Genomic DNA, 8180 nt, shown 5'->3' on the forward strand with positions numbered 1-8180 from the left:
ATTCTAAATTCTTATTCTATTCTATTCTACTCTGTTCTACTCTACACTATTCCTATTCCTGTTCTTTATTTCTATTCTAAATTCCTATTCTTATTCTATTCTTTTCCTATTCATTATTTCTATTCTAAATTCTTATTCTATTCTATTCTACTCTGTTCTACTCTACACTATTCCTATTCTTTATTTCTATTCTAAATTCCTATTCTTATTCTATTCTTTTCCTATTCATTATTTCTGTTCTAAATTCTTATTCTATTCTATTCTCTATTCCTCATCCCATCCCATCCCATCCTATTCCATTCCATTCCAATAGTTTATTAATTCTTTGCATAAAACAAAGCCATCCAGAAAAATACCCTGTTTATCAAACGCTCTGGTATTTTAAAGATGGGGGGGGGGGGGGGAATGCCTAAATAAAATTCCAAAAAAGAAAAAAAAAAGGAGGGAATGTTAGTGATCCCAGATCGAGGGCGGGGGGAAGGGGAGCCGAGCTTTGATTTTTCCCAGGGATTCTGGCACTTTTGGCCCTGGGGCACGGCTTCCCCCCCACCCATCCCAGCCCGCATCAGGCAGAAGGCGGCTCTTTCCCAAGGCATTGAAAACCAGTCGAGCGTGGGCTAAGAAGGGGGCCTCCCCTCCTTCCCAGCACCACGAGCCTGGATTGGCCCGGGGCGAGTGTGGGAAATGCCAACGCGTGTGAAACCCACAACCTTCCCCGGTCCAGGGTGGGTATAAATAAGAGGGAGAGAGGGCTACACACCCAGCTCACCCCCGTCGTCGCCTCCTCCGAGAGCCTTTCAGTTCTCCGTTCTCTCTTCCCTTCACTGGCCGACGGAGACATGGCCCCTATTGGCAGCGCCCGTGGCCACTTGGACCAGGACGGGGAGAAGATGCTGGCCAAGGAGAAAAACAAGGTAATTTGGGCAGGGGTGTTTGTGGGTGCGTGTGTGTGTGTGCAAACCTGGGTTTTTTAAAGAAGACATTGGACAGACGTTTGTCTGGGGTGGTATAAGGTCCCTCCCAGCTCGATTGAAAGGGTCTAGGTGGTCTCCTGGACTAGATGACCTCTAAAGTCCCTTCCAGCTCAATTCTGATTGATTGAAAGGGTCTAGGGGGTCTCCTACTGAGCAGGGGGCTGGACTAGATGACCTCTAAGGCCCCTTTCCTTTCTTCCTTCCTCCCTTCTTCTCCCTTCCTTTCTTTTCTCTTCTTTCCTTTTCTTCCTCCCTTCTTTCCTTCTCTCTTCCATCCTTCCTTCCTTCCTTTTCTCTTCTTTCCTTTTCTTCCTCCCTTCTTTTCTTCTCTCTTCCATCCTTCCTTCCTTTTCTCTTCTTTCCTTTTCTTCCTCCCTTCCTTCCTTCTCTCTTCCATCCTTCCTTTTCTCTTCTTTCCTTTTCTTCCTCCCTTCTTTCCTTCTCTCTTCCATCCATCCTTCCTTCCTTCCTTTTCTCTTCTTTCCTTTTCTTCCTCCCTTCCTTCCTTCTCTCTTCCATCCTTCCTTCCTTCCTTTTCTCTTCTTTCCTTTTCTTCCTCCCTTCTTTCCTTCTCTCTTCCATTCTTCCATCCTTCCTTTTCTCTTCTTTCCTTTTCTTCCTCCCTTCCTTCCTTCTCTTCCATCCTTCCTTCCTTCTCTCTTCCATCCTTCCTTCTTTCCTTCCTTCCTTTTCTCTTCCATCCTTCCTTCTTTCCTTCCTTCCTTTTCTCTTCTTTCTGTCTTTCCTTCTTTCCTTTTCTCTTCTTTCTTTCTTTCATTCCTTCCTTCCTTTTCTCTTCTTTCCTTCCTGCCTTCCTTCCTAGGAGTCCCCTTGCTGAGTAGGGGGGCTGGAATGGATGACCTTTAAGGTCCCTTTCAGCTCCATTCCAATCAATTGATATGGTCTGGGGGTCTCCTGGCTAAGCGGCGGGTTGGACTAGATGTCATCTAAGGTCCCAGCTCCATTTTGATCAATTGAAAGGGTCTAGGGGGTCTCCTGGCTAAGCAGGGGGGCTGGACTAGATGCCCTCTAAAGTCCCTTCAAGCTCCATTCAGATTGATTGAAATGATCTCGGGCAGGGGTAGGCAAAGTTGGCTCTTCTATAACATGTGGACTTCAAGTCCCAGAATTCCTGAACTGGCATGACTGGCTCAGGAATTCTGGGAGTTGAAGTCCACAAGTCATAGAAGAATCAGCTTTGCCTATCCCTGGTCTAGGGGTCTCCTGGCTGAGCAGGGGCGCTGGAATAGATGACCTCTAAGGTCCCTTCCAGCTCCATTCTGATTGATTGAAATGGTCTAGGGGCCTCCTTGCTGAGTGGAGGGCGGGGGACTGGACTAGATGGCCTCTAAGGTCCCTTCCAACTCTTGTTATTCTGGATTCTGAGACCCCCACTCAAAAAAAGAGAGAAATCCCTTCCCTCGACGGCACAGGCAAATTGATCAGTGGGACAGCTTGCCACCAGAAAATTGGAGGTGCTTCCATCAATTTGAGGATTTTTTAAAAAGAGATTGGACAATCAAGATGGTCCAGGGTTTCCCGTTTGAGCAAGGAGGGTGGGCTAGAAGACCTCCAAGGTCCCTTCCAGCTCAATTCTGATTGAAGGAAATAAAGCAAACTTCTGCAAGGGGGGAAAACTGTCTGTTTCGAGGTCTCTAGAAAGGAATGCTTGCCCAGTAGGATCATAGAAACAGAAGGCACCTTAGAGGTCATCCAATCCAACTCGCTCTACCCAGATAACAGCTTTGTAGTTACATAGAAACATAGAAACATAGAAGTCTGATGGTAGAAAAAGACCTCCTGGTCCATCTAGTCTGCCCTAACAAAGTTATTCTTTGTTTGAAGGCCTCCCCTTAAAAAAAGAGAGAGAAAAGATAGAGAAATCTAAAGTTGATTGCAGGAAACAATTGTCTTTCTAAAGGGAAGAAAGTTTATTTTTTTCCCTGTAACCTCAAAGCCTCCTGAGTCTGCTTCTTCCTAAATTTGGTGTTTGGCTTGAAGTTTTAATTTTTCTCTTTTTTTCTTTTTCTTTCCTTCCTTCCTTCCCTCTTCCTTCCTCCCTCTCTTCCTTCCTTCCTTTTCTCTTCTCTTCCTTCCTTCCTTCCTTCCTCCCTTCTTTCCTTTCTTCCTCCCTCCCTTCCTTCCTTCTCCCTTCCTTCCTTTTCTCTTCTTTCCTTCCTTCCTTCCTTTTCTCTTCTCTTCTTTCCTTCCTTCTTTCCTTCCTTCTCTCTTCTTTCCTCTCTCCTCTTTTCTCTTCCTTCCTCATGCAGCTGAGGAAACCAGTGGTGGAGAAAATGCGCCGGGACCGAATTAACAAGCAGCATCGAGCAGCTAAAAGTTTTGCTGGAGAGAGAATTCCAGTGCCACCAACCCAACACCAAGTTGGAGAAAGCTGATATTTTAGAAACAGCCGTGGGTTATTTGAAGAAACAGCGTCAGAGGCAGGAATCAGGTAAATGCGTATATAATGTATATGTATATCATATATACATACATACATACATACATACATACATACATACATACCATACATACATATATAAAACACGTAACCCTTTCTTGGAACAGAGCTGAAGGGATTGGATACTGTAGCCCAGAGGTTAATTCTCTGCCTTACAAGGCAAAGGCTGCAAGTTCAAGTCCCAATGAGGGGATGGCTAGCTGATGAGGCCAGAACAAGGCCGAAATAGATCTATCCTAGTCTCCCTTAATTTTCAAATTCAGCAAAAACATGGGACATATATCACATATATCAGCAAAATCTCGCTCCCGCGGCCACCCTCGCGTGAAATATGACATAACATATTTCATGTGAGGGTGCCCACAGGAGCGAGATTTCGCTGATTTCCACCGATCCATGGTGGGTGCAACCCGCTACTGAGATATCTTCACAAAACATTGCTCGCCTCCGCAACGGGAGACTGACAGCGGTTCTGTCTTGTCGCAATCTTTTTATTCTAGGCGTTCAAGGCCCCGAAGTCGACTTCCATACTGGTTACCTGCGCTGCTTACGGGAAGCCTTCTGTTTCCTCTCCTTCTGCCAGCCCAGGAGGGAGGCCCAAACGCGACTCGTCAAACATTTCTGCAAAATCCACGCCATCTCCGACGCCGCCTTCTCCCTCCTCTCGTCTCCCACGCCCAAGAAACCATCTTCGGCACCCAAAAAACCCACCCCGGCGTCCTCAGGGTTTATCTGGAGACCGTGGTAGATCCGGGAGGCCACCACCTGAAAGACCACGGAAGAAGTCGTTGGAAAGCCCCCCCCCGCCTATCGCCCTGGTTAAGAAACTGTGGATTTAGAATGAGGAGAAGAATTAGGGGTTGGGGGATTCTTTTAACCCCCCATTGTTGTTGGGGGTAAAATAGAGTTTTTTAAAAATTTCCTTCATAATGAAGGGATGAGTTCTGCAGGAACAGAGAGAGAGAGAGAGAAAGAGAAAAATACTGCTCCAAAAAAATAAAGAGAACACTCGAAGGACACATCCTAGGTCTGAATGAATGAAATATTCTCATTGAATACTTTGTGCTGACAACATGTGAAATTGACTGTCAATCAGTGTTGCTTCCTAAGTGGACCGTTTGATTTCACAGAAGTTTGATTTACTTGGAGTTCTATTGTGTTGTTTAAGTATTCCCCCACCCTTTATTTTGAGCAATGTATAAAGGCCCTGTGGATTTAGGGGCTGGGTGGGGGCTTCTCGTCATAAGTTGAATCTCTGGGAATGTGATATCCTTCGGAAAGAAGGGGAGTTTTTAAAGGAGTAGTTTGTATCAAAAAAAAAAAAAGTTGACCTCCTTTTTTCTATTCCTTTTCCTTTCTTGGTTCCCCTCCTCCTTTTTTATTTCTTCCCTCTCTCCTTTACTTCTGTTCCTTTTTCTTTTTTTGCCTTTTCCTTCCTGTTCTTTCTGTCCTTCCCCATTTCCTCTGCCTTCTCCTTCCTTCCTTTCTTCCTTCATCCTTCCTTTCCCTATATTGCTTTCTTCTTCCTTCCTTCCTTCTTTCTTTCTTTTCCTCCTTCCTTCCCTGCTTCCTTCCTTCCCTGTCTCCCTTTCTCCTGCTTCCTCCTTTCTTCTGTCCTTTATTTTTCTTTTTGTCCTCATTCATTTTTCCTTCCTTACCCTCCCTTCCTTCTTCTCCTGCTTTTTCCTTCCTTCCTTTCTTCCCTCCCACCATCCCTCCCTCCTTTCCTTCCTCCCTTTTCTTTCCCCCTTCCCCTTTCTCCTTCCTCCCTCCCTTCCTCCCTCTCTTCCCCTAGTTTTATCTCCTTCCTTCTCTCATTTCATCTCCTTCCTTCTTTCCTTCCTTCCTTCTGTCCTCCCTCCCTCCCTTCCTCTAATTTCATCTCCTTCCGTCTTCTCTCATTTCATCTACTTCCTTCCTTCCTTCCTTCCTTCCCCTTCTCCCCCTAACCCTCACCTCACCCCACTTTTAAGGAACCCCCCCCCCCATCCCCATCCTGCAAATCCTGTATTACTCCCTCTGGGAGGTGGACTTTATAAAGTTTCTTTCGTTTTTTGTCAGAAATCTGCTCGCCTTTTGTGAAGGCTCTACTGACCTATGTATCTTTAATAAGGAGAAAAAGTATGACCATGTGTTGACTGAAAGTAACTGACCAGCGAACTTTGTATCAATGGAGGATGTTTTCAGATTATTGCTGTGGTTTAAATTCCTCTGATGCCAATTAAATATATATATATATATGTCTATTTATGTGTGTATATGTGTCTATATATAAACACATGCATGTTTGTAAATATATATACTATCTATCTATCTATCATCTATCTATCTATTATCTATTATCTATCTATTATCTATCCATCCATCCATCCATCTATCTATCTATCTGTCTATCTGTCTTCCTCCTTTCTTCCTTCCTTATCTTTCCTCACTCACATTCTCCCTCCCTCTCTCCTGCTTTATCCTTCCTCCCTTCCTTCTTTCCGCCCTCCCTTCCTTCTTTCCTCACTCCATTCTCTCCTGCTTCCTTCCTTCCTTCCCTATCTATCTATCTATCTATCTATATCATCTATCAATCTATTATCTATCTATCTATCTATCTATCTATCTATCTATCTATCTACCTATTATCTATTCTCTCTCTATCTCTCTATCTCTCTATTATCTATCTTATCTTTAAATAGCTTGAAATAGATCTATAATCTATCATTATAATGAATAATGATAATGAAAGGGTAGTGATAATGAAAAGGAAGGGAGACTAGTATAGATCTATTTCAAGCTATTTTGCTCTCATCAGCTAGCCATACCCTCACCGGGATTTGAACCTGCAGAGTCTGCCTGTAAGGCAGTACACACGCACACATACACAGAGAGAGAGGGAGTATGTCACAGAAGGAAGTACACCCCTTCACATTTTGGTTTATCTTTCCATGTAACAGCACTGATGGAATGACACTTGGGTACAATGTAAAGCAGTGAGCATACAGCTTGTATAACAGGGTAAATGTGCCGTCCCCTCAAAATAACACAATACACAGCTGTTATCACGCTCATTCTTTCATACTGGTCAATGGAAATTCAACATGACACCACATAGCAGTGAATTTTCTGAGGATCTAGAAAAACAAATTGTTGTTCTACAACAGTGGTTCTTAACCTGGGGGTGAGGACGCCTTTTGGAAAAGACAAATTTCCCCTGGTGTTAGGAACTAAAGTTTCTATTCTGGCGCCTTGGAACATATTTTTATAATCTGACCAATCCAGTGTTTACAGTGAGGGATGTCCCTCTGACCTTCCTGCCAATCGGCTTCAAGATCCGTTGGGAGAAGTGGCGCTCGACTTATGGTTGGGGGTCACCACAACACGAGGAAATTTATTAAGGGGGTCGGCGGCATTACAAAGGTTGAGAAACACTGGCCTAGCCTATGAGTAGTTTTGCAAGACCCTGAAACTGAGCTGTAGCATGGGGGCCAAGATTAAACATGTCATGTTTATAATTTAAACCAATCAGGAAAGACTTCATGAACTCGATCTGTCTAGTCTGGAGGACAGAAGGGAGAGGGGGGACACGATCGAAGCATTGAAATATGTGAAAGGGTTAAATAAGGTTCAGGAGGGAAGTGTTTCTAATAGGAAAGTGAACCCAAGAACAAGGGGGCCCAATCTGAGGTGAGTTGGGAGAAAGATCAGAAGCAACGTGAGAAAATATTATTTGACTGAAAGAATAGTAGATGCTTGGAACAAACGTCCAGAAGACGTGGTTGGTCAATCCACAGGAACTGAATTGAAACATGCCTGGGATAATAGATCCATCCTAAGATTAAATACAGGAAATAGTGTAAGGGCAGACTAGATGGACCAGGGGGTCTTTTTCTGCCGTCAATCTTCTAGGTTTCTGTTTCATGGTCTGAGCGAGCAACAATTCATAGAGGGAAGCATGAATGCCACAACATGGACTGGGACATACTGAAGTGGAGCATGGTTATTATCGCATTGGAATCCTGCCCCGTGGCCCAGCCTCTGAAGGGAGGGGGACCCTGCGAACCCTGGGTGTGAATTCCGCCTCTGGGAAGGTGACTGTGGGTTGATTTTTCAGCCTCCTACCTTGCAGAGTTGGCGTGAAGCTCAAATGGAGGGAGATCTCCTCCCCCGCATCTGAATAGGTGCTGGGGGAGAGATGAAGGCATAAATGCAATGTTTTTTTTAAAATAATGTGGTGAAGAAGGGAAGGGAAGGAGAAGGGGGAAAGGAGAAGGGGAGGGGAGGAGAGAAGTGGAAAGGAAAGGGAAGGAAAAGGAAGGGAAGGGAAGGAAAGGGAAGGAAAGGAAGAAGAATGAAGGAAAGGAAAGGAAAGGAAGAAGAATGAAGAAAAGGGAAGGGAAGGAAAAGGAAAGGAAGGGAAGAAAGGAAAAGAAAGGAAAGGAAGAAGAATGAAGAAAAGGGAAGGAAAGGAAGAAGAATGAAGGAAAGGAAAGGAAGAAGAATGAAGAAAAGGGAAGGGAAGAAAGGAAAGGAAAGGAAAGAAGGAAGAAGGAAGAAAAGGAAAGAAAAGGAAGAAGAATGAAGAAAAGGGAAGGGAAGGAAAAGGAAGGGAAGGGAAGAAAGGAAAAGACAGGAAAGGAAGAAGAATGAAGGGAAGGGAAGGAAGAATAGTAAAAGGAAGAAGAATGAAGAAAAGGGAAGAAAGGAAAGGAAAGAAGGAAGAAGGAAGAAAAGGAAAGGAAAGGAAGAAGAATGAAGAA

At 44.3% G+C, this 8180-nt stretch overlaps 1 pseudogene; it reads left to right on the forward strand.

The window, feature by feature from the left end:
• The first annotated feature begins 801 nt into the window (after positions 1 to 801).
• Positions 802 to 4488, forward strand: LOC139170751 (transcription factor HES-5-like; annotated as a pseudogene).
• The last annotated feature ends 3692 nt before the right edge of the window (positions 4489 to 8180 follow it).

Source organism: Erythrolamprus reginae, chromosome 8, assembly GCF_031021105.1.
Source record: "Erythrolamprus reginae isolate rEryReg1 chromosome 8, rEryReg1.hap1, whole genome shotgun sequence".
NCBI classification, from domain to species: domain Eukaryota; kingdom Metazoa; phylum Chordata; class Lepidosauria; order Squamata; family Dipsadidae; genus Erythrolamprus; species Erythrolamprus reginae.